This window comes from Heterocephalus glaber, unplaced genomic scaffold (assembly GCF_053883595.1).
Source record: "Heterocephalus glaber isolate CG9 unplaced genomic scaffold, H.glaber_assembly_v1.0 deba00001762, whole genome shotgun sequence".
In the NCBI taxonomy this organism is placed as follows: Eukaryota; Metazoa; Chordata; class Mammalia; order Rodentia; family Bathyergidae; genus Heterocephalus; species Heterocephalus glaber.
The window spans coordinates 896,806-924,226 of record NW_028258459.1 but is presented as its reverse complement, the minus strand read 5'-3'; the positions used below and the strand labels follow the sequence as shown (position 1 = coordinate 924,226).

The 27,421-nt window shown below is 39.6% G+C and overlaps 1 protein-coding gene and 1 non-coding gene across 6 annotated transcripts in view; both read left to right on the top strand.

Annotated features, from left to right (window-relative positions):
• LOC101711798 (melanoma-associated antigen 8-like) overlaps positions 1-27,421 on the top strand; it is a 149,374-nt gene that overhangs the window by 18,865 nt on the left and 103,088 nt on the right. The window lies entirely within an intron of this gene.
• LOC147821118 (U11 spliceosomal RNA) lies at positions 2,208-2,337 on the top strand. The gene has a single exon (XR_015447646.1). It is a non-coding gene; the product is annotated as a U11 spliceosomal RNA (small nuclear RNA).

Sequence of the window (27,421 nt, the reverse complement as noted above, 5' to 3'; positions counted from 1 at the left end):
ATTGGAGTTAGTTCTTTTTTAAGTTTTACTAAAATTCAGCTGTCAACCCATCTGGTCCTAGACTTTTCTTTGACCAGAGAAATTTTATTTCTGTAGCATTCTAATTGCTTTTTTTTTTTTTGAGACAGGGTCTTGCTATGTAGTTCAGGCTGGCCTTGAACTCACTATGTAGCCCAGGTTGGCCTCAAACTCATGGTGATCCTCCTGTCTCAGCCTCCTGAATGCTGGGATTACAGGGATGTGCCACCACACCTGGATAATTCCTTGTGACTGATCTGTTTAATTTTTTCTATCTTGTTCAGCTTTGGTAGATCATACATGTCTTGAAATTTATCAATTTTGTCTAGATATTAGGATATAGATTTTCAAAGTATTTCCTAATAATCCTCTGAATTTCACTGTGTCTGTTGTAATATCCCCATTTTCATCTCTAATTGTATTGGTTTATATATTTCCTTTTTTCTTTTGGTTAGTTTGGCTAAGGGTTTATGAATCTTACTTATCTTTTAAAAGAACCTGTTCTTTGTTTTATTGATGCTATGTATTGTTCTTTTAGTTTCTATCTAATTATAATTCTGCTCTTCATTATTTCTTTCCTTTTGTTGGTTTTGGTTTGTTCTTGTTTTTTTGAAGACCTCAAGATTCATGACTAGGTTATTTATTTGAGATAGCTCTACTTTTTTGATGTAGGCATTCATAGCTATAAAATTCCCTCTTATAACTGCCTTTGCTGTAGCCCAGAGATTCTTGAATGTTTAATTTCCATATTCATTTCATTTTAGGAATTTTTAAATTTCTTCCCTGATTTTTTCAATGACCCACTGATTATTCAAAAGGGAATTGTTCAATCTCTATATTTTTGGAACTGGATTTCAATGTGCCAAAGATTAAAACTAGACCCATATCTATCACCATGCACTAAACTAATATCGAAGTGGATTAAAGGTCTAAATATTAAAACAGAAACACTAAACTTGCTGGAAGATAAGTTAGGTAGAACTCTTGACGACATTGGCATAGGAAAAGACTTTATGAACAAAACCTCAGTAGCATGGGAACTAGCACCAAGAATCAACAACTGGGATCTCATCTTATTAAAAAGCTTCTGTACTGCAAGAGAAACCACCAACAGAGCTAAAAGACAACCTAAAATGTGGGAAAAAATTTTAGCAGCTGTACCTCAGACAAAGGACTACTATCTAGAATATATAAAGAACTTTGAAAAATCAGACCTCCCAAATGTAAAGGCCCAATTCAAAAATGGGCATCTGAAATGAACAGACATTTCTCAAACAAAGAAGTAAAAGCAGCAAAGAAACATATGAAAAAATGTTCAAAATCACTGGTCATTGGAGAGATGCAGATGAAAACAACACTGAGATTCCACCTCACCCCAGAAAGAATGGCTGCTATCAAGAAATCAACCAATAACAGATGCTGGCAGGGGTGTGGGGAGAAAGGAACCCTTCTCCATTGTTGGTGGGAGTGCAGACTGGTGCAACCACTGTGGAAATCAGTATGGAGGTACCTCAAAGAACTAGGACTAGAGGTCCCATTTGACCCAGCTATTCCCCTGCTGGGGATCTTTCCCAAAGAATTAAAAGAATCATACCATAGTGATATATGTGAACCCATGTTTATAGCGGCACAGTTTGTAATAGCTAAAGCTTGGAAACAGCCCAAGTGCCCATCAACTGGAAACTGGATAAAGAAGATGTGGTTTTTTAAATAAAATGGAGTACTACTCAGCCATAAAGAATGAGAAACTAGAGACATTTATAGCTAAATGGATGCATATTGAGGCCATACTCATAAGTGAAATAAATAGGACACACATGTGTAAATACTAAATAGTTTCTCTAGTATGAGAAACTGAAAGTGTAAATAAGAATTAAAATGATTAAAACAAATAATTGATAATTTGAAATAGGAAGAAAAGGCCCAAAGGGGTAGGGTTGGTGGGAGGGGAAGGGGAGAGGAAAGAAGGGAAAGGAAAAATTATGAGAAAAGAAAAAAAATGATAACAAAGTCTATGTAAATAGGGAAGGGTGGAGGGGGTGAAGGGCGTACAGGTAATGGGGAAAAAAATAAGAACCAAGATACATCATGTACAGGTACAAGCACTCAATGATAAATGTAAATGTATTGTTTACCTAAAATGTACCAATAAAAGAATTTAAGGAAAAAAATAAAATAAAGAAGTCCTTGAGGCTTTTGTCATGAGTGGCACACGTAGGGCAACTTGTTTGCTCTGTGTGCAGAATCAATATCAAGAGATTTCAAAAGCATAATTTTTTGGTGCTTGGGCAGCTGGTGATCATTGCTCTTGGCACCCTTAAGAAAAGTAGTCTTTTGAAATTTTAGCCAGCTCAATTAGACAAGAAAGAGAAATAAAAGGAAAACAAATAGGACAGTATGAAATCAAAATTTCTCTATTTGCAGGTGATACAATCTTGTACTCAGAACGTTCTAAAAACTCCACCAGATGACTTTTAGATCTAATAAATTCAGCAAAGTGGAAAGATACAAAATCAACACACAAAAATCACTAGCTTCCTATACACCAGTAATGATTCCATTAAGAAAGAAATCAGGAAAACAACTCCATTCACAATAGCTTTAAAAAACAAAATGCCTAGAATTCAACCTAACTAAAGAAGTGAAGAACTTCTACAGTGAAAATTACAGAACACTGAAAAATGTAATGGAAGACACTAAAGGATGAAAAGACCTCCCAGGTTCATTGATTGGCAGAAATAACATTGCAAAATGGCCATGTTACTGAAAGCAGTCTACAGATTCAGTGTAATCCCCATCAAAATATCAGTGACATCTTTCACAGAACTAGAAAAAAGAACTTTAAACTTCATACAGAAACACAAAAGACCCAGAATAGCTAAAGAATTTCCAAGCAAAAAGAGCAAGGCTGGAGGCATCGCAATACTCAATTTCAAATTATACTACAAAGCCACAATAACAAAACAGTGTGGTATTGGCACAAAACCAGACACAACCATGACCACTGAATGTGGACAAAGGAGCCAAAAACATATGCTGGAGAAAAGACAGCCCCTTTAACAAATGGTACTGGGAAAGCTTTGGATATCCACTCGTCAAAGATTGAAACAAGATCTCAATTTCTCACCTTGTGCACAAATCAATTGAAAATGAATCAGAGACCTAAGCATAAGATCTGAAACTTTGACATTGACAAAAGAAAACACAGAGGAAACAGTTGAGGTCATTCACTGAGGCAGATACTTCCTAAATAGGAATCCTACAGCATAATAAATAATAGAGATAATGAATAAATGGGATTGCACCAAATTAAAAAGTTTCTGCACAGCAAGGGAAACAACAGAGTGAAGAGACATCCTACAGAATGGGCAAAAATCTTTACCACCTCCACTTCTGACAGATGATTAATATCTAGAATATATAAAGAGCTAAAAAATACTGAAAAACCAAATAACCTCATCAATAAATAGACAAATGAATTGAACAGACATTTCTCAAAAGAAGGAAACATTGAAAAAATGTTTAACATCTTTAGTAACCAGGGAAATGCAAATTAAAAGTACATTAAGATTCCATCTCACTCCAGTTAGAATGGCTCTCATCAAGTATTCAAAAAAATAAAAATAAAAATAAAAATAAATGAGAGTATACAGAAAAAGTAACATTTCTACATGGCTGGGGGGAATATAAACTAGTACTGCTACTATGGAAATCAGGGTGGAGGTTCCTCAAAAAATTAATATAGCGATACCATTTGATCCAGTTATGCCATTTTTGGTATGTACTCAAAGGAATAAAAGTCAGCATATCACAAGGATACCTACAGATCCATGTTTATTTCAGCATAATTCATAACAAGTAAGAAAACAGCTGCAGAAAAGAAGGAAAAAATGGAATGGAAACAGCTTTTGTAAATAAGGAAGGAAAGAGGCTTTGAAGGCAGGGGAGGGGAATTGGGGGGAAAAAAGAGGACTCAAGATACATCATGTACAGGTAAAAATTCCCTATGATGAATGTGATCATTATGTATATCTAAATTGCACCAATAAAATTCAAATTAAAAAAGAAAACAGCTGCAGTGCCCATCAACAGGTAAATAGATAAAGAAAATGTAGCATATATACACAATAGAGCATTATTCAGAGCCATAAAGCAGAACTAAATCATGTCATTTGCAGGAAAAACATTAAGGAAGTGGAGACCAACTCAATTAATTGAGATAAGCCACTCTCAGGAAGACAAATATTGAATGTTTTCTCTCATGAGTAAAAGCTAAACTACATTAGAGAAAAAAAGGGAGAGACATGACAGGAAAGTAGAAAGGAGAGAAGAGGAAAGGATTAGGGGAGGGGAAGAAATGAAGATAGGGTTAATGGGCTATAAAATAATCAAAGTGTTACATGCATGTGCAAATATACCAAAAGGAAATCCATTTTTCTGGATAACTAACATGTACTAATAAAGATAGTAACATAAATAAATAGGCTGCCATTCTTTGAGCTCTTCCTAAGAGTCAGACAGTTGTTTAAGCATCTGCCTATGCCGCAGGTCAGATGGGAGGAAGAAAAAAATCAAAGTGACCTGGAATGCTGGCCTCATTACATCCAAAGAGTATTTTAATGACACCATGGGCCTCTCGCTGTTAGGCTAGACAGACAATATCAGCTTTGCTCCTTGCTCCTCTTCCTTATCCACTCCAGTGTCTGTGCCTCACCATGCATTCAGTCACTGATGTATACCAGTTCTGACAGAGAAATGTGTCTACCCCTCTTCCCCCATGGTCACCACCTAAGGTCAGGCCCTCATCCTTCTTGCCTTTTAACCAGTGTCCATTCCCAGCGGTCTCCCTATCCTTCCAGCACACTGCTGACGGGAGCACTTTCTATCATAGGGCCCTGCCAGGGCCATTGCAATGGGTTCAGGGTTTTCTGTAGTTAAGGGGAGGAGGTCTCCAGTTCAAGACCAGTCCACAGGAGCAGTGCTCTGGGCAGTGACTCTGGTCCTCCATCCAGCATCCAAAGGAACCAAATAACAGCAGCTTTAAAACCTGCTACTTCTGGAGGGTGTAAACATCCAAGAAGTGGGCAATGAAGAAAAGTGGAACACCTAGAAATGCATTCATTTCACCTGCTTTGACCTTCTCTATTCAAATGTCCAGTGTTGTGATTCTTAAAAATAGTCTTTGCACTTCATGTAGTACTTTCATCAGAAAATCTCACCGACAGAGCTCAAAATAGTCTCCCCACAAATCTGATCACCACACATCCCTTTCAGTTCCTAAGCACATGGGAAGAAGAGCAGAGAGACGGGGTCCCCACACTTCCTTGGGGGCTTTTATTCTGCTCTGTGGTCTCTCCTGGCCCTCTGAAACATAAAGGAGAAAAACCCAAAATGCAACTCTACTGTGTGTGGGGGGGGGCAGGAAGCAGAAAAACCAAATATTTAATAATGTTTCTCACTTCTTTAGGAGGAGAATGGACAGGTAGAATGGAATGATTTCTCTATTTATAACTTGGGTATATAAAAAATATTTTAAAATGTAAACTATCATGAATTTAGTTTGATGGAACTATATAGCTAAAAAAAATCCAGTAAAGTATCTTGGTAGGGCACTATACCAGTACCACACAAATACACTAAATAAAAACATCATGAATACTGCATTGACATACTCAGAAAAAGAGATGCTGGCTTTCTCAGATTCAAAGATAGAGAAGAGAAAACATTTTGAACAATATGTTATCGATAGAAGGTACTCGTATCTTTATAATGATTGTAGTTACATAGCTTTATGTGTTTATCAAAACTCATAGATCTGTATATTTAAAAAACAAGTGAATTTGACTCTATGTAAATTATGCCACAAAAATGACTTGAAAAATCAGTGATTATCAGAAGATGGTTAATTGTCCACATGTGATGCCCGTCTGTAATGAGGATTCAGTGCGACTCACTCCGGCATGCACCTGTACTGCCTTGCACATGTACAATAGCAATCTGTTTGATGGTGCTGCCAAGACCAGAAACTACAGCAGCCCTGACTCTGCCCACGCTCCCACTTGGCTACTCCAGTGCAGACTCTGTGGCTCATGCCACTGTCCGTCCAGCCATGTTTTTTTTTTTTTTTCTTTGGTATGGGGGATTGAACTCAGGACCTCGCACTTGCCAGGCAGGTGCAGTGCTACTGAGCTAAAACCCTGGGCCACGGCTGTGTTCTGACTAGCTATCTGATTGCAAATGGACTAACCTCATCCAGGAAAAAAAAAAAGGTAAAATAAGGCAGAAAAAAAAAAAACTCCCCACGAGGAATGTAATCATTATACACTGCAAAAATGTACTAACAAATTTTTTAATGGACAAAACAAAAATGGAAAGAGAAAAGCAGAGTCAGTCAGATCACCTTGCCTGGCCCAGCCCCTAGTTCTTCCTGTCCAGGAAGGTTCATCCACGGCATCCTCTTAAAAGCTGAGGCTGTTCTACCACCTTAATACCAAAACCTCTTCGTGAGACTGAATCTAATTCAAGAAAACTGGGAGGACAAGAGTGGCACTACAAATTGTTATTGCTGGATGCATTGCAGGCTCAACTTACTCAAGCCTTGTCCCCGAGGGAGGAAAGACAGCAATGGATGCATGGGCTCCCTACAGGGGCATGACTTAGGGAAGCCCACTGGCTATCAAAATTCCCCCCACCGCCCAGATGGGGCAGCGCAGGGAGTGGACACAGGCCCCTCCCAAGGGCTGCTGCTGGCCTAGGAGTTCTGAAGGCTGCAGATTCTTGGGAGGGAGCAGGAACTGGGGACCAGAGTGGGTATGGGACCCAGGAGAAGGGTATGGTACCTAGGGGAAAGGCGAGAGCTCCAGAGAAGGCTGGGAGGGTCACAGGACGCGGGATCATGGGAACATGGGGCCTGGGGAGACCCCAGAGGACAGGGTTGAGCATCGGGTCCAGGGTAGGGTGGGTGTGGAGAGCGCACAGCTGGGTTCTGCAGAGGGAGCAGGGAGTCAGAAGAGCGCTCAGGGTCGTGGTGTACTTTAGGGACAATGAGGAGATTCCTGGGAAGGCGGCGAGAATAGGAGAGGGTCCTGGGACTAGGGAGGGGAGAGATCCTCAAGGGCGTGGCATCAGCAGAATCGCAGGGTCTCAGGAGGAGTGCAGGACCTTGGGAGCAGGCTTGAGATCCAGAGAAGACGTCGGGATCCCAGGGTCCCAGGAGATCCAGGAGAGGGTGCAGAGTGCACGGGAAAGGGCAGAGAGTAAAGGAAGGAGTGTGCAAATCGGGCTGGGAAACAGGTGTCTGGCACTGGAGCGAATGAGGCGCGAAACTGGGCGCGGGACTGGGACAGGGCCTTGGAATCTGGGGAGCGGTGCGGAGTCTAGGGAAGAAGTGCAGGGTCCAGAGAAGAGGGGGTCCTGATTCGGCACCCACCACCTGAGAGGGGCAACCTGGGAGAGGGGTGCAGGGTACTGAGTACAAAGGAGTACGGGTCTTCGGAAGGAACCGGATTCCAGGCTTGGGGACACGGGTGGGCGACAGGGGGCTGTGGCTGGGGTCTACCTGCGTCAGGAGTATTCGTTATCCCTGTCCCAGCAAGTGTACCACAGGATCACGTAAAGGATGAGCAGGATAGCGAAAAGGAACAGAGCCACGAAGATGGCCTTAGTCACAGAGGATATCAGCAACTGCATGGTCCCCACAAAGTGCTGCCCTGGGACCTGGAGCCGGCACTCACCTGCTCGTGTGGAGCTGAGCGCTGATTAGGAGGAAACTTGCGCCTGCCAGCCTTTCAGGAGGCGCCTGCGCACTGCCTGGAGCACCTTGAACCAAGGCCTTACCCTGGGCTGGCAGAGACAGAAGTTTTCATGCTGCTACTTCCCAAGGTTGCAGCCAACTGGCTCTGCTCTTGGCCAATTGGAATCAAAGGAACTTAGGGTTGACAAAGAACTGTCAGCTGTTGGCAGGGCACCTCCAGAGCCAAGCTGAAGAGTTGGATCTGGTTGAAGACCCAAGGATGAGGAGAGGTGGGAGGGCCCCGCCCCCATTTAACCCAAGGCATCTTACTCTTCTCCCAGGTGCATGGGAAAAGTATACAGGTTTTAGTAAGGTCACCTCTCATTTCACACACAGGCATTAGCCTGCACACGGTGATGGACTCCATGCTGGTTGTCATGCTCCCTTAATTGAATATTTTGGAAGGGAAGAGTCAAAAGTAGCAGGAACTCCAACCAGGCCCTCTGGATCCAATCTTGCATTTTCTTAATGATCATCTGGGCACACCTAGCGTCTGCCAAGAGGAAGCCCAAGCCCTGCCCTGGCTCTTTTTTCCTGGACTTCACATTCCTCTCCTCTGGGAGAATACAAAGCTACAGAGGTGAAGGAAAGTCCCCATCTGACTTCTCCCATCTCATCTGTCCTCCAGCAATGCTCCCAGGCCAGCAGCATCCAACATCACCTGGGGTGGGTTGGGAAGCAGTAACTTACCCTTACTGAGCCCTAGGGAGCCAGAATCTGCTTGCTACCAAGATCCCAGGGGCAACCCATGCAACTTCGTGTGCCTTTGCCTCAGGGAGTCTGTGGCTCTTGGAATTCAGGGCGGTGTTTTTAGAAGTCAGATGGAATCAGGCAGGATTTTCTGCATGGATCCTTTTTACAAAGTCCCACTACTGAGTACACAGCACACAGAAAGAGCACGTTCCAGTTCCTTGTGGGCACGATTCCCTTCAGTCCTAAGAAGAAATCTTTTCATCATTAAATAACTAAGGTCATCAAGAAAAGTTGTACTTACTGGCTTGAAGGAAAAGGAAAAATTAATTAATTTTTTTCCCTACTGAAAGCTCTGCTCTTGAGTTTCTCCTGCTCTCTAGGTATTTTCTCAAGTGGAGGCAGGCAAATAAATCATGACTTCTGCACTGCCCATGTCCGTCCTGTAGTCTGTCCTACTCTAGCGGGAGAGAGAAGTGGCATTTCACAAATGACAATAGCAGAAAACACAGTTGTCAGATATGAACGTATGCGCTGCACAGATCAAATGACCTCCCTCCCAGCCCTCCCCATAAGGTTTGCCACCACTCTTATGAGACACTGTTGCAGGAAAGGCCAAGGTCACTTCACTTTGAGCGATGCCATATGCAATTCCAAAATTGTAAATGTGAATGTCTCTCAAAAACCTTACTTCACTTAAAGCCAAGAGTGTTTGCCCTCTGATTCTGCTGCCATATTTCTTCATTTCCAGCTTCTCTCTCTGAGTTTGTTTACCTTGATTTTCTATATTAAATTTTTTCCAATTCCAATAGCAACTTCTCTTCGCCAGTATTAGGTTAGGTCAGTGGTATAATCCAATTTGTCAAATGTTAAGCACCTATAGCACTTCTGTACTCAAATTCACATGAAGTATTCAGACAAGAGATTGAAGCGAGAGATTTTTTTCCAATGGTAGAATGAGAGAATACTTCATGGAAGCAGTAGGGAAGGTCACTGTAGATGGAGCATGCCAGTCAATCTTAATTGTTAATTTGACTGGATTATAAGACTCTTGAGAGCTTTATACTCCTCAGTGCACTAATCCACCAATGTTCATAGGTGAAGGTACTGTTAGGAGGTAGGACACAGTTGGAGATAAGTCCCTGGGGCTGTGCTGTTGGAGGCTAAATCCCTTGTTGGCACTGTTCTCTTGCTGTCTATTTCCCAGATGCCATGATTTGATCTATCATGCCCTTCCACTATGATGTTCCTGCCTTAAAGTCAGTCAACCATGGACTGAAACCTCTGAAACTGTGAGCCAACTAAACCATTTCCTCCTTTCAGTTGTGTATGTCAGGCATATTGGTTGTGGTGATAGAAAGGCAATACATGGAGGAAACTTCAGAGTAAAGACAGAAAAGTGTGAAGATGGTCCTATTTGAGAAGTCCTAGTAGAGCCAGTCTGTGACCGGAACATAAAATGCATAAGCACAGGGCAAGCAAAAGGATCTCAACCACAGATGCCAGCAGGGGCCAGGCAGGGGATAAAATGAGTGAAGCTACTGCACTGTGGAAGAAGTACTGAGCCAGAGTAGGGGCCATATGTTCTCAATGTTTCCAACTTAAAAAAAAAGATTAAGCTATAAATGCATATTTTGATGCAATATCACCCGATTTTTAAACACTAGTGACCACTGTGAAAATGATGAAAGCATCTAATCCTTCTCTCACATACTGGACTCCCTCTGCTGTTCCTTGTCCTCTGCACTTCCAAGACCATGCATTGTCCAGAAGATGTGGTATCTAAATCTACCAGTTAATAGCCCAGGATGAGTGAAAGTAGAATGGGGTGGGGGGAGAATGACTGCTTACTCCTCCCATTCTGACATTCTGAAAAAATTGATGCAGAATTAAGCCTGAGGAAGAGAGAACTCAGGGAGATCGGACCAACCAAGATCAGGTGCTCTCCAGATCGGCAAGAGATAAACTATTGGCAGTTGCTTTCTATTTCTCTCTCCCAGTCATAAGTACTGTCCATAAAACCAAAGTGAGCAATTTATTTAACAGTTTTATGGATGTGTATTTTACATGCCTCTGCCTTTACTTTCTATTCATTCAATTGTAATTCGATGCATTTTAGCTCTGAGTATAATGGGTATTGCAGATTTTTAGTAGATGTCCTTCATCAGATTAAGGAGTTTCTTTCTGTTTCTAGTTTGCTGATTTTTTAAATCATAAAAGAGTATTGTAGTTAGGCATGGTGGTGCATGTCTGTAATCCCAGTATTGTGGGAGGTTGAGGCAGGAGGATTGCAAGTTTGAATCCAGCCTAAGTAACTTAGAAAATTAGAAAAATCTTGTCTCAAAGAAAAAAAGAAAGAAAGAAAGAAAGAAAGAAAGAAAGAAAGAAAGAAAGAAAGAAAGAAAGAAAGAAAAAAGAACCACTGGGCATGTAACTTAATGGAGAGGTACCCTGGATTCAATCCCCAGTAGCATACATGCACACATAACTAACTAACTAACTAACTAACTAACTAACTAACTAAATAAATGGTGTTGTATTTCACCAAATGCTTTTTCTGTGTCTACCAAGATGATAATATTGTTTTGTCTTTTAGTCTATTACTATAACACAGTACATTGATTTTCACCTGTTAAAACAAAGTTACATTCATTCCTGGGATAAGTTCCACTTGGCCCTGGTATATAATCCTTAATTTGGTGTTGAATTCAGTTGGTTAGTATCTATATTCATGAAAGATATTGGTGAGTAGTGATGTGTTGGTCTGGTCTTGGTACATAAAACTGGCCCCATAGAGCTCTGATCATGTGTCTAGATTTCCTGATGTACATCGGAGCTTTCCAAAGCCTGTATTCCCCCATGTATCTCCTTCCTCTGCCTCTTCCTTCCTACACTTTTCACTTGAGCTGGGGAATAGGTAGGTAGGTGACTAAGTAAAAATATCTCAATGTTCTCTCATTGAATTTTAGTAGCTCCATCGTTTCTCTGGCTTTTGGCTAAGATCAAGTGTATTTTAGCAGCTCCACTCTTCTTTGTTGTATTTTTCTAATTTAGCCATGAGGCCTCTTTCTGTAGAATGACCATAAACTCTACTCCTGCTCTGATGGGGCTCCAAGAGATTTGGTCACAGATGTGTACAATGTTCCTTTCAGAGGATACGTTTTTATCCTGGCTGATGGTGTAATGTCTAAGTGTCCAAATGTGACAGTGTGTCCCTCTCACAATGAAACTTAGTTTTACTGGCAAATGCTCTTGTAGCATACATGCCATGGGGTTGCGCTATGACCGAGAGGTGGTTACTGTGACCACCTGTGCAGCCCATGAGGGCTCTGTCTGTATGTTACAGAAGGAAGTGCTTAGGTAAGGCAGATATCAGGATTGACCACATGGCGGAACTATGAGGAGGTGAAGAACTGGAAGCTGTTTTAGAGGTGATTAAGCCCTCTTTCTCTAAAGAGAAAGTTAATTGATATTCAAAATATATACTGAGATAAAATAAAATTACAGGAATTTGCTACATTAGTTAGGCATTCCCTTGCTTTAAGTTTGTTTTACTTTGTTTTTAGATCCCAGAGTTCCAAAAGATGATTAAAATTTTTTTCCAAACTTAATGGTAGAGATATAGAGAAACAGAAAAAATGAATCTACACTTATTCAGCAAAGATGAATCTTGGAAAATGTTGAATAAATGAGTCAGGAAATAATATGTAGTTAATTATTAATATACATTAACATGTGTTAACTAAAATATAATTTAGGGAGAATAGATTATGCTGAAAGGCTAAAATTAAGACAGTAATGATAGAAACAAAATTAAAGATGATATTTACTTCTGAGATGAGTGATCCTCTAGTTGGTGCTGGATTCAGTTGGTAATGGTAGGTATATAGTAGTATTAGTAATGGTATTAGTAATTCTTGTTAGTGCTGGTGAGTTCAGGGGTGTTTTGCATTTTATTATGCTTTATAACTTACATATATCCTTTGGAATATATCAACTATCTCATAGCATGCATGTAAAGAAAATAGGGTATCAGATTTTACAGACAGGAAGCTTGAAGATATGATGTGAACACACCAAATAACAAACTCTCAATTCCAAAGCATACCTAAAGCTTAGGAGAAAAGAACTGAACAGAGTGATGATAGTAAAGTAGTTTAGGTTTAGGTCATAGAATTAAACACTTATGTTCACTGAACCAAATTCTGAGTGAGAGAGACAGAAGTAGGCAGCCCTGGACATAAACAAGGCTTTAAACTTAGGAAAGAATTTGTGTGCAATGTTCATGCATGATGACCCACTGCTAACCCTGGCATAGGTAAGGGGAGCTACAGAATGTGGTGAGCTCAGGCAACTGGGAACCAGAAAGATCTTACAGATTAAGGTCAGGTGAATACTCAGGTCTTTAGGGTTTGTGCTGGGAGAAGGGGCCCAGGACAGGTTTGAGTCAATCGGGATTCACACAGAGAACAGAAAGAAACATCATCTAAAGGGAAAATGTAGATTGTGGTTGATAAAGAGGACAAATATAGTGGCCGAATAGCATAATCAAGCATCAATCCCGAGAAGTGTGAAATGATTTCAAAATAGTAAAGAGAGGCTGTGGGATGAAACTTTGGGCATACCCTTTCCCCCAATCAGGGCTTATTCAAGGCTTGGGGAGGACTGAGGCTCTGGAGAGTCCACAGCGACTCCTAACTCTTGGGACTGGGATGGGGGACAAGGCTTGGCTGTCCAGATAGTGCTTGGAGAAGAGGAACAGGAGACTTTACTCAATAGCAGTTTCCACGATTCATTCAATTCTGTCCGTGACTAGAGCAGACTTCTGCTCACCCTACCCTGCTTCAGGCGTCAAGCTCTTTCTGTGCCTGTCATTCATAACTGATCTCTACTTGCTTTCTTTCTCCTCTCCTCTCCTCTCCTCTCCTCTCCTCTCCTCTCCTCTCCTCTCCTCTCCTCTTCTCTTGTCTCCTCCCCATTAGAATACAACACATCAAATGGGTAAATAGGTAAGAGGAGTCCATGAAGGTAGAGAAAGAGTTTAGAAATATTCCTAATTTTTTTGCCCTGTGAAGTCCTATAGTTCAGGCCTGTGTGGAATGGCTAAGGGTGTCATGATGATGTATTAGTCAGAGGAGGCCTCAAGAGCCCAAGATGTGAAGCCAAAGATAGGAACCATGTATTCGTGAAGGTGGACACTCATTGTCTTTTTGTTGTTGTTGTTAAATTCTTTTATTGGTACACTGTAGGTATACAACACAATTACATTTCTCATCGGGAACTTGTACCTTTCAATGCATCTTGGTTCTTATTTTTTCCCCATTCCTAGCCCTCCCTTCACACCCTCCACCCTTCCCTATTTACAAAGACTTTATTTCCATTTTTTCCATTTCTCAGCATTTTTTCCTTTCCCTTCTTTCCTTTCCCCTGCCCCTCCCTCTACCCCTACCCCTTTGGACCTTTTCTTCCTATTTTGCATTATCAATTATTCATTCTAATCATTGGTACATTTTAGGTATACAACATAATGACATTCATCATTGGAAATTTGCACCTTTCCATAGTCTCTCTTGGTTCTTATTTTTCACCCTTGCCAAGCCCTCCCTTCAACCCCTCCAGTCCTCCCTATTTACAAAGATTTTGTTCCTATTTTTCCATTTTCTCATATTAATCCCATTCCCTTCTATCCTTTCCCCTAGCCCTCCCACTTCCTTCCCCTTTGCCCCTTTTCTTCCTGTTTCACATGACCTATTATACATTTAGTCCTTATTTACACTTTCAGTTTCTCACACCAGAGAAACTATTTGGTATTTATACAGACACTCATTCTCTTAAGACTCACTCAAATCAAACCTCAGTCTCCAGAGCAAAGAAATAACAAGCTGGTGTCTGGTGGACTGATACTCGGGGATCTAAATGTCCAAAGAAATCTATATACCCACAAGAGCTACCAAGTGGGTTGAAGTATAAACTGTTCTTGTTCTTATTTTTGTTAACACTGCAACTCATTCAAATATATTTAGGGAAGCCTGCAAATGTACATGCATCACAACAGCGTAAGTAGCTATTGGTTTTTAAAGGTATAATTAAACTTTTATGATTGCAAACTAAAGCATTTTATATTCTCATTTAACTTAAAATTGAAAAATAAACTCCAAAATGTTAGCAGTCACAAGCTATGGTAAAAATGTCAGCTATGGCATCAAGATACTTATGAGGAAATTTTCTTGCATTAACTTTGAAAATGTGGTTTTTCTCTGCCCACCTGCATTTGCATGTCCACATCAACCCTTGAGTCAGCAATAATCCTTAGCCTGGAGCTTATAAAATTCTTACTTTCCAGAAGAACAGTCACAAAAAGTCCACAGATAAATTAAATTTGAAATATGTAAGTAGACTTAGATCAGGATAATGTTCATCTTCATAATATTCTTGAACAGTATGTAGATTCTAAAACTGCTCTCTATGTCATTAAAAAGACAACCAGTGAAAGGTGAAGTCCTGAGAGGCTACTTTCTGTCAGTTTCATTACAAGCATATCAGAAGACTGCTATTCTGCTCATGCAGTGCCTCTTTCTCCCCAGAGTGCCTCGTGCCATGGCTCCACTGCCTTGGCCCTCATATTCCCAGGAAAAAGTACATCACAGAAGTTCTCTCTTGCTTTTTCCATGGCGATATTTCTCTATCCCTGATCTGCTCTCCTCAGTGCTTGTGTGACAGTGCTACAATGACCTACAGATGACAATGTGCTACCAGGGACCCCCTACAGGGACATGAGAACATAGCTTCCATTCACCACAATGAGAGTGGAATTTAAACCTTGCAACCTATTGATTGAAGTTCTGTGGTTATTTAGGGGGAAATATTTATAGATTATACTTTTATTCATTTTTATTTATTTTTTTGGTAGCGGGTATCGAACTCAGGACCTTGCGAGATTATACTTTTAAAATTAAACAATGAAACTGTAGGAAATTACAAGCTACAAAGAGACATGAAGGAGTCTTGAAGGCATATTGCTAAGTGAAAGAAGTCAGTCTGACAAGGCTAAATACTGTATTGTATGAATCTATTTATATGACATTCTAGCAAAGATAAAATTGTAGAAATGGAAAAATCTATTAGTGGTTGCCAAGGGATCTATAGACACAAGATAAGGAATGCCTAGAAGATTGTTAAAGCCTGCACCTGAGTGTTTCTGGCTGTTGTGGCAGCACGACCTTGAGTACTATATATGCTCTCTGGTCCCTTCCTCTCTGGTGCTGTTCTCTTGCTCTGATTCCCAGCCACCATGAACTCAGCAGCTTTGCTCTTCCAAGACCTTCCTTCATGCTGTTTCTGCTTTGGGGCCATTTGATTACAGACTGAATACATGAGCCAACTGACCCTTTGCTTCCTTCAGTTGTGAGTGTCAGGTGTTATATTCAGCAGTGGGAAAGCTGACTATTACATCAGCCCTACTGAACTCAGACAATAGCACTATGCATTTGTCAAAACTCATGCAACTTTACAGCACAAAGAGTGAGCCTTGAAACATGCTGTTACTGCTCATGTCTAGGTGTCCCCCAAAACCTCATGCAGTCATAGGTGGGGCTTTTTCAGAGGCAGCTGGATCTAGAGTGTGTGATTGAATCATGGTGCAATGCTAGGATAAAGGATGCTAGGATTAAGGGTGGGTGATTCCTAAATCAGATGGGTTTGGCACCACCCTAATCCCAGTAGCCTGGATACAATATAAGGGACTGAGAGAGGCTTGTCTTGTCCCCTTGGTTGCTTGCTTTTGCCTGCCTACTTGCCCTGGACTACTTCTCTACAATCCCCCTCTGCCATCCCACTCTGCCTTGGAGCCAGCTGACTATGAACTGAAACCTCTACAAGCTGTGAGCCAAATAAACCTTTCCTCCTTTCACTGTTGGTGTTGGGTATTTTGTCTCAGCAATGAGAAAAGTAACTAAGATACGTTCAAATTTAAATAATATTTAAGAAGTGGACAACCACAGCATAGGATGTAGAATGTCACCAAATAGAAAAAAACCCAAAACTCTAAATGTACTATGTGTCCATTCACAATGTCCAGGAAGCAGATGGAATGAGATCATGGATTCAATAATGGGGGAAATGAGTGGCATCTGTGAGCTTCAAGGTCAATGATACAACAAATGAACACTGCACTCTAATTGAAAAAGGTGTTTCCTAAAAGGATACAGGAGTAGATTTACAAATCTGAATCTGCTATGCTTGAATACTGAAAGGGAACAATTAATTAAATGGAGAGTGGAAGGCAGGTGGGGTCCAGGGTTCTCACTGCTGGACTGGGAGGCTGTAGGTAATCCAGAGGAGGGGCCAGAATTGGAGACATTAGTATAAAGTCACATTCAATTAATGTGATATAGAAACAGAAGTTTCCATGTATAAATGGGTATAGATCTGTACATATACACATGTTGTATACACATGTATATTCATTGTGGAATCAGTATAGAAGCCTGATATCTGACAGTGCCCCAGTAGCAATGAATACTGGTAGCAGCCACATGAAGAGTGAATAGAATGGAATAGAAGGAATGAGATATCCTTGAAGAAATGGCTACATTTAGGACTAGGGAAGGCCATATACAAGATGAACGTGGAGGAACACCATGTAGCCCTACAAACTAAGGGCTAAAGAATATGTTAAAAGACACTTCTGTGTTGCATTCAACAATACCCAGAGTTTGAATGGAATTCAAGGTTTGTCCTTAAAAAAAACAAACAAACAAGGGCTGGGGATTTAGCTCAGTGGTGCTGCTGCCTGCCTCGCAAGCACAAGGTCCCAAGTTTGATCCCCAGTACCAAAGGAAAAAAAAATGATTGGAAGGAAAAAGGAAGAAATTTGCAGATTAAGATTTAAAGGACATAACAAAAATTATGGATATATTTGCATATGCATTCAAAGAAGCTACTTAAACAAGTGTAAGCCTATCAGAAAAGTATTTGAAATACTTGGATATTTAATGATCATTTGTGCATTTTTTAGAAATGATAACACTATTAGGCCTATTTTTTAAAAGTCTTTAACTTTTAGAAATGTAAGTTGAAACATTGAGAGATGAAATAGTGGGATGCTTTTGATTTGCTCTGCATTCTTCCAGTAGCTATGATGTAGATGGGTGGGGAGACTCTATGAAACCAGATTTATATGTACAAATGTATTTTAGAAATATACACATAAAATACACATCCATTCTGCACATATCATATATGCAGCTATACATGCATACATATGATTGTGTGCCTACACATACGTATAGCCTACATAGACCCTTCATACATTTTCTCTTTCTATTGATATAAAGTCCACACTTTCATTTGGGAAAGAGGTTAAATAGCTTCCTGAGTCTAAGTGAGCACTGGAAATCACACTTTGGACTATGAAAAGTGGGATCACATCACAGATGCAGGGCTCCCCTCAATCCCCTGCTGCTGCTCACTCTCTTCCCACTCAGCATCAGTCTCACAAGGGTTGGGAGATCTACCACCGGCTGGTGAGGAGAGCTCATAGGAGGACACGGTTGCCCTTAGAGAGGTCAGCTCAAAGCCTTGTTGTGGTAGGACACACCCAGATAAGCAAGAGTGCGGTTCTGCTTTTGCTAAGAACAAAGGTGAGGACCCAGAAGAAGAAAGGAGGGTGGGTACTCACAATTAGGGAAGCCCCAAGAGGACATGTGTGCCCCTGGTATCAGATTTGCAGGCCCCAAATGAAGGCTTAGGGCCTGGATGTGTGGTGCCCAACTTCCACAGGTGAGGGTCTGAGAAAGGTGAGAACCTTGTCACACAGGCAGGGGCCTTGGACTCCAGAACTATGAGTACTGTTCTTAGAGAAGCTGGCCCTGGCTGGGAGGCCAGGCAAACCCCAGGCAAGGTGAAACTTTGTCTTTTGGTAGGTATTTTCTAATTTTTGAGGTTTTAGAACTCTATAATTTCTTTTTAAAAATTAATTTGATTGGTACATTTTAGGTATAAAATATAATGACATTCATCATTGGAAATTTGCACCTTTGTATAATCTCTCTTGGTTCTTATTTTTCACTCTTTCCCTGCCCTCCCTTCAACCCCTCCATCCCTCCCTATTTACAAAGACTTTGTTTCCATTTTTTCATTTTCTCATATTAATTCCATTCCCTTCTTTCTTTTCCCCTACCCCACCCATTTCCCCTTCCCCTTTGTTCCTTTTCTTCCTAATTTACCTTATCTATTATACCTTTTAGTCCTTATTTACACTTTCAGTTTCTCACACTGGAGAAACTATTTGATATTTACACATGTGTGTCCTATTTATTTCACTTCAGAGTATCACCTTGGGCTGCAGATTTAGCTCAGTAGTTCCACCTCTTGCCTCAAAAGCACAAGGACCAGAGTTCGATTGCTGTTACCAAACAAAACAAAACAAAACAAAACAAAAAAACAACAAAAAAAAGAGTATCACCTCAATGTGCATCCATTTAATTATAAATGTCTCTAATTTCTCATTCTTTATGGCTGAGTAGTACTCCATTTTATTAAAAAAAACACATTTTCTTTATCCAGTCTCCAGTTGATGGGCCTTTGGGCTGTTTCCAAGTTTTAGCGATTACAAATTGTGCTGCTATAAACATGGATGCACATATATCACTGTGGTATGATACTTTTTAATTCTTTGGGGAAGATCCCCAGCAGGGGAATAGCTGGGTCAAATGGGACTTCCACTCCTAGTTCTTTGAGGTATCCCCATACTGATTTCCACAGTGGTTGCACCAGGCTACATTTCCACCAACAGTGGAGCAGGGTTCCTTTTTCCCCACAGCCCCGCTAGCATTTGTTATTGGTTGATTTCTTGATAGCAGCCATTCTTTCTGGGGTGAGGTGAAATCTCAGCATTGTTTTCATTTGCATCTCTTGAATGACCAGTGATGTTGAACATTTTTGCGTATTTTTATTTGCTATTTCTACTTCTTTGTCTGAGAAATGTCTGTTCATTTCATATGCCCATTTTCTGATTGGGTCTTTAAATTTGTGAGGTCTGATTTTTCAAAGTTCTTTATAGATTCTAGATAGTAGACCTTTGTCTGAGGAACAGGTGAAATTTTTTTCCAACATTTTGGGTTGTCTCTTCACACTGTTGGTGGTTTCTCTTTCTGTGCAGAAGATTTTTAATAAGAAGAGATCCCCTTTGTTCATTGTTTATGCTAGTTCACGGGCAACTGAGATTTGTTCATAAAATCTTTTCCTACACCAATGTCTTCAAGAGTTCTTCCAAACCTCTGTTCCAGCCGGTTCTGCGTTTCTGTTTTAATATTTAGATCTTTAATCCATTTTGATTTTAGTTTAGTGCATGGTGAGAGATATAGGACTAGTTTTCATCTTTGGCAAGTTGAAATCCAATTTTTCCAGCACCATTTATTAAAGAGGCTATCTTTCCTCCAGTGAGGGTGTTTGGCTCCGTTGTTGAAGATGAGGTGGCTGAGTGTGTCTGGAGTTGTTTCTCCATCTTCTAATCTGTTCCACTTGTCCTCAGGTCTGCTTTTTTTTGCCAGTACCATGCTGTTTCTGTCACAGTAGCTTTGTAGTATAGTTTCAAGTTGGGGGTTGTGATACCCCCTGCCATGTCTCTGTTACCTAGAATTGCTTTTGCTATTCTGGGTCTGTTCTTCCAAATGAAGTTTTGGATTGTTTTCTCAAGGTCCATGAATTATGGTGCTGGGATTTCAATTGGAATTGCATTGAATCTATATAGCAGTTTAGGAAGTATGGCCATTTTCACTATGTTGATCCTTCCCACCCAGGAGCAGGGGATGTCTTTCCATTTTCTGCTATCATCTTCAATCTCTCTTTTCAGAGTGCTATAGTTTTCAGAGAAGAGGTCTGTGATTTATTTTGTTAGGTTGACTCCTAGGTGTTTCATTTTTTTGGATGATATTGTGAAAGGAATTGTTTGCCCTATTTCTGTCTCAGTGAGTCTGTTGTTCATGTAGAGGAAAGCTATTGATTTTTGTGGGTTGACCTTGTATCCAGCTACTTTTCTGAATTTGGTTATTACGTCTAGAAGACTTTTGGTGCCATTCTTGGTATCTTCTATATAGAGTATCATGTCATCTGCAAATAATGACAATTTGACTTCATTTCCTATCTTTATTCCTTTTATTTCTTTCTCTTGTCTAAATGCCATAGCTAATGTTTCCAAAACTATATTGAACAAGAGTGGTGGTAGTGGACATCCTTGTCTTGTTCCTGATTTGAGTGTGAAGGATTTCAGTTTTTGACCATTTAGTATGATACTGGCTGTTGGTTTTTCATAGATGGCTTTTATCAGATTGAGGTAGAGACTGTCTATTCCTTTTTTTTGTAGGGTTGTTATCATCAATGCATATTGGACTTTGTCAAACGCTTTTTTCTGCATCTGTGGAGATGATCGTATGGTTTTTGTACTTAGCTCTATTGATATAGTGTATTACATTGATTGATTTGCATATGTAGAACCATCCCTGCATCCCTGGGAGGAATCCTGCTTGGTCAGGGTGTATGATCTTCTGCATTCTATCTGCCAGTATCTTAGTAAGGATTTTTGGATCTATGTTCATTAGTGAGATTGGCCTGTAGTTCTCTTTTTCAGTTGGGTCTTTCTCTGCTTTGGGGATCAAGGTGATGCTGGCTTCCAGGAATGAATTCAGGAGTATTGCTTCCCTTTCAATTTTATTGAAGATTTTAAACAGTAGTGGCAGTAGTTCCTCTCTAAATGTCTTGTGGAATTCAGCAGTGAAGCCATCAGGATCCGGACTTTTCTTAGTTGGTAAGTTTTTAATTACATTTTCAATTTCATTGATTGATATTGGATCTTTTAGAATTTTTAGGTCTTCTTCGTTCAACTTTGGTAATTCATACATATCTAGGAATCTGTCCATTTCTTCTGTGTTTTCCATCTTATTGGTGTATAGATTCTCGAAGTAGGTATTGATGATCCTCTGGATTTCTGCTGGGTCCGTTGTAATTTTATCCTTTTCATTAACTATTTGGATGAATTTGGGCCTTTATTTCCTATTTCTAATAAGGTTGGCTAAGGGTTTGTCAATTTTGTTTATTCTTTTGAAGAACCAACTCTTGGCTTCATTGATTTTTAGTATCATTCTCTTAGTCTCCATTGTATTGATTTCTCCTCTGACCTTTATAATTTCCTCCCTTGCATGAGCTTTGGGTTTGTCCTGCTCTTATTTTTGTGGAAGCTTGAGGTTCACCATCAGGTTATTTAATTGGGCTCACTCTGTTTTCCTAACATGAGTATTTACTGCTATGAATTTCCCTGTTAAGACTGCTTTCATTATGTTGCATAGATTCCGATATGTTGTATTGTCATTGTCATTTAATTGTAGGAATTTTCTGATTTCTTCTTTAATTTCCTGTGTGACTCATTGGGTATTCAGAAGAGTGTTGTTCAATATCCATGTGTTTATGAAATTCTTGTGGTTTCTTTTGCTGTTGATCTCCAATTTCATCACACTATGATCTGATAATATACAGGGGATAACTTCAATTGCTTTGCACTTACTTAAGCATGTTCTATGAGTATGTGGTCTATTTTGGGGAATGACCCACGTGTAGCTGAAAAGAATGTGTATTCTACCTTCGTGGGGTGGAACACTCTGTAAATATCTTTTAAGTTCATTTGTTCAAGAGTTCGATTGAGTTCTAGTATTTCATCACTTAATTTTTGTCTAGTTGATCTATCTATTTATGACAGTGGGGTATTGAGGTCCCCTACTACTATTGTATTAATGCTTATTTGGTTTTTCATGTCCATTAGTACTCGTTTAATATAGTTGGGCACACTAGTGTTTGGTGTATATATATTTATGATTGTCATCTCTTCCTCTTGAATTGTTCCCTTTACAAGGATGTAGTGTCCTTTTTTGTCTCTCTTAATCAGTGTTGGTTTGAAATCCACTTGATCTGCAAAGAGGATAGTTATTTCTGCTTTTTTTGGGTTCCTGTGACATGGAATATTGTTTTCCACCCTTTAACTTTCAGTCTATGAGTTTCTTTTTGAAGTAAGTGTGTTTCTTGTTTGTAGCATATTATTGGATCTTGCTTCTTGACCCATTCTGCCAGTCTATTTCTTTTGATTGGTGAATTGAGATCATTAACATTGATGGTTATAACTGAAATGTATTGACTTATCATTGTCATGACTTTTTGCCTTTAATTTCTTGTTGTGCCTGATGGATTCATTCTGCTGGGGTTCCTGAGGTTGTGATCCTCAATGTCTGTTCCTAGAATGTGTAAAATATTTTGGAGTGCTGGTTTGGTATTCATGAAGTTCCTAAGATGCTCTTTGTCATGAAAGTAACTTATTTCTCCATCAATTTTGAAAGATAGTTTTGCAGGGTACATCAATCTGGGTTGGAGGTTGTTTTCCTCTAGGGCTTGGAATACATCACTCCAAGCTCTTCTTGCCTTGAAGGTTTGTCCTGAAAAGCCTGCTGTGATTCTGATCGGCTTTCCTTTGTATGTGATTTGTTTCTTTTCTCTAAGTCCTTGTAGAAGTTTGTTCTTCTGTTGGGTTTCTGGAATCTTAACTATTATATGCCTATGTATAGTTTTTTTTTTATCAAGGCTATTTGGAGTCCTATATGCCTCACTTATCTCTATGTCAAGTTCTTTTACCCTGCTTGGGATGTTTTCTTCCATCACTTCTGTGAACAGTATTTTATGTCACCTGCACTCTCTCCTGTTTCTTCATTGACTCCGATCAGTCTTATGTCATTCTTCTTTGCATTGTCTAATAGCTGGTGGATTGATTTTTCGTGGTCCCTTACTATTTTAAAGAAATTTTTCTTTTCCTGGTCACTAATTGCAATCTTATCTTCTATATCTGAAATTCTGTCCTCATATTGGCTCATTCTGCTGTGTAAACTTTCAGTGGAGTTTTTAATCTCCTGGAAATCTGTTTTCGTGTTTTATGGATTCCATTTGTTTCCTATGTTGGGATTCCATCATGTTCCTCAACTCCTCTATTTTTTTATCTGTGTCCTCTCTAGATTTATTAATCATGTCTTGCACTATGGGTACAATCTCTGCTGTTATCTGAAAGAATATTGCTGATTTCATTTTTTCCAGATCCTCTTTTGTTGCCAGTTCAGGGAGTCCAGTTTGTTGAGTATCAGAGTGTTCCATTTTGTTTCCCTTTGGGGTTGCTGTAGGCATCTTGAAGTCTACTTTTGAGGCTTGTTTACATGTCTTCTCATTTTGATGGGGGAGTGCTGCTGGTGCCTGCTTGTGGCTCTCCTCCTCTGCACTGGGAGCGGTGGCATGGAAGCCTGGAAGCCTCCTCCTCTGTGCTCAGATAGGTGGTAAGGCAGCCTGGAAGCCTTCTCCTGTGTGCTCCAAATTTTGCTTTAAATTACTCAAAACTAAACTGCTTTCTGTCAAGTTCAGTAAAGCTAAAGTAATGCATTTTAAAATTTTCAGAGTTTGTAGATGTTTCAGTCCATAACTGGCTGGCTCCATGGCAGGGATGGCAAAAAGCCATTGCAGAGAAGACACAACATGGTGCAGACAAAGTTGCAAAGGCAACAAGGGAGCATTTATATTTTCAAGGTGCATCCATTTTGCTACAAATGGTTCAAATTCATCCATTTTTATAGTAGAGTAGTACTCTTGCTTCTAAGATTTGTCTATTATAAATTGTGCTGCTATAAACATGGGTATGCATGGATCACTGTAATATGATGTCTTTCACTTTTTCGGGAAGATACCTAGAAAAGGAATGGCTGAGTCGAATGGAATTTCTAGTTTTAGTTTTTGATGAATCTCCACACCAATTTCCACAGTGGTTGTACTAGTTTACATTCCCACCAACCATGTAGGAGGGTTTCTTTTTCATCATATCCTCACCAGCATTTGTTATTATTTGATTTCTTGTTGTTTTCCATTCTTTCTGGAGTGATTGAAATCTCAATGTTGTTTTAATTTACTTTTCTGTAGTGGCCAGTAATGTTGAACATCTTTTCTGAGTTTCTTTAAAGGCAAATGACTGTTTAAAAGGAAAACAATGCCAACATACTGGACTTATAACATCTGTAGTATCAAAATAGAAAACAAAGGACAGATAAGGTAGAAGGAAGTGTACTGCAAAGGGTTTTTAATTTATATATAATATTTGGTTAGGGTCTTGGGGTAGGTAAGAAAATATAAACACTATAATGGTTCCATTCAGTGACCCTTTGTACACTTACAACTCACTTAGGAAACTAAAGAGATTTTTGATGAGAGGCATTATGGTTAGGATCCAAAATGTCTCCCAAAGAACTCACTGTGTTGAAGGTTCAGCTGTCAACTGATATTCTTTGGGGAACAGATTGGATCATGAGGACTCTGACTCCATCAAGGGGATTAGTCCATTGATGGTTTCTTTAGATGAATGAGCTACTGGGTGTTGGGCCTCATTGGAGGAAGCAGGCCCTTGGCAGTGTGCCCTCAAAGGGTAGATGCTGTCTCAGACCTCTTTTTCTCTAGCCCTATCTCTCTCCCTCTGCCACCTTGTTGCTATGAGGTGAGCAGCTGTCTTCTCCCACAACCTTTCACCATGATTTTCTGCCTTGCCAGAGGACCAAAACCAATGGAGCCAGTTGATCATGGAATGAAACCACTGAAACCATGAGCCAAAATGAACCTTTCCTCCTCTAAGTTGTTTTTCTTGGGTGTTTGGTCACAGCAATGGAAAGCTGACTGCCACAGGAGGTACATGGAAACTTATTATATTAGGTGGCAAAACTGAGAAATACTAAAAATCTTTTGTATTGAGTCATTTAACAGTACAAAAATAAAGGCCATTATGTTGAAAGGGATTTCATGTAAAGTAGCTACATTTTTCTAACCAGAAAAGAAACCTGGGTAGGAAATGGCATTATTTTACCTCTGTAAATCTTTTAATATCTGGTATAAGAGCAGAGAACTGCATTCTTGTGTACTAACCTCTTATGAAATACTATTGTGGACAAAGTATGGGAGAAAATTTGATCTTAACTAGGATGTAATTGATAAATGAAGTATTTTCATAGCCCTTTCACATATAGTGTAGATTACAGTTCATTCTTCATTAAACTTGATAAGTTATAGTCCCTTAGATGGCAGTTGCAGAGGGAAAAGACCCACCATGCAAACAGTAAGCATAACAGACGTGGCATGGCTGTTTTGTTATCAGAAGTGAGACATTTCACACTGATAAAAGGGTAAAAATTAAGAATATATAAGCTGGGCATGGTGGCACTCGCCTGTAGTCCCAGCATTTGGGAGGCTGAGGTGGGAGATCGCTGAAAGTTCGAGACCAGCCTGGGCTACATAGTAAGTTCAAGGCTAGTCTGAAGTACATAGTGAGACCCTGTCTCAAAAAAAAAAAAAAAAAAAAAATATATATATATATATATATATATATAGTAACTGTGTATACAGCTCTTTAAAGAACATTAAAGCACTTAAGAGAAAATAAAAAAACAAATGTACAGTGTATAAATCCAAAATTATGCCCTAAAGCTCTCTTATGATAGCTTAGAAAGAAACCAGAAGAGGGAAAACCAAGAAAGAGCAAAGTTTCGAGTGACACATCTACCAACATGACCTAACTGATATTTATAAAACATTTTACTGATAGCACCAAATATGCATTCTTTTTACATGCACATAAATCATTCACCAAGATAGGTCTAATTTAGACTGTATTAGTCAGTTGCCTGTCTCTGGGACAAAATACCCAACACCCTCAACTTAAGGGAAGAGAGGTTTACTTTGGTTCCTGGTTTCAAGGGATTCAGTCCATCGTCAGCTGGCTCCAAGACAGAAACAGCATAGTGGAAAGGGAAGGTGGAGGAAAGATACTCAACCTCTGGCACCCAGAAAACAGAGAGTGAGAAGCGAGCAGGCAGGGCCAAGAATATATCATTTCAGGCAATGCACCCAGTGACACACGTCTTCTAACCAGGCTGCACTTTGAATACATGAGACTTTTGGGGGACATTTTAGGAGCCATAATAAAGACCACTAAATATTTCAAAGATGTTTCAAAAATTGTACAGATTGAATTCTCCAACTACACAAGATTCTACTCAAAAAATCTCACTGCATTTATGGATATTTTAAATGTTAAGAATTAAGGAACGATTGAAGGGAGGGGAGGGAAATGGGAAAAAAAGAAGAATTAAGATATATTATGTAGGGCCGGGGATTTAGCTCAGTGGTTCCACCATCTGCCTCTCAAGCGGAAGGTCCCAAGTTCAATCCCTGGTACCCCCCCTCCCAAAGATATATCATGTACAGGTACAAATTCCCTATGATGAATGTTATTATGTATATCTAAAATGTACCAATAAAATTCATTTTAAAAAGAATTAAGGTAAAAAGTTCTGTGTAACTTTTCAAGGAAAAAATCATAAAAACAGCTGGAAATTATTTTAAGCTAGATGAAATATCAAAATGTCTATCATAGTTGCAGCTCATTCTACATTTAGGTAAATATTTGGTTTTAGCTGTTCATATCAGGAAAAAGGGAAACTGGCTTTATTTTAAAATACTTTTATTATAACACTTTTTAAAAAGAGGGCAAAAAAACAAAACTAGTGCGGTATTTTACTTTATTTTTTGTGAAACTAATGTTGCAATGTCTAGTTTAATGGAAATGGTTGCAATTCTTACTGAGTTCCCAAGGTGCTAGTGAGAAATTTTTTATTTAATTTTACTCTTCATATGTTTCACCCTCGAGGATAGTTTTTCATAAATGTACACACTGCCAAAAAGTGATGACTTGAATAAGGCATTATTGTAAGGGGAGGGTATTTTTCTCTGGGATGATGGAGTCTCTTAAAAATCTAGTAAAGACACATGATCACATTTTTCTTTGAGTTGAATATCTGATTGCCA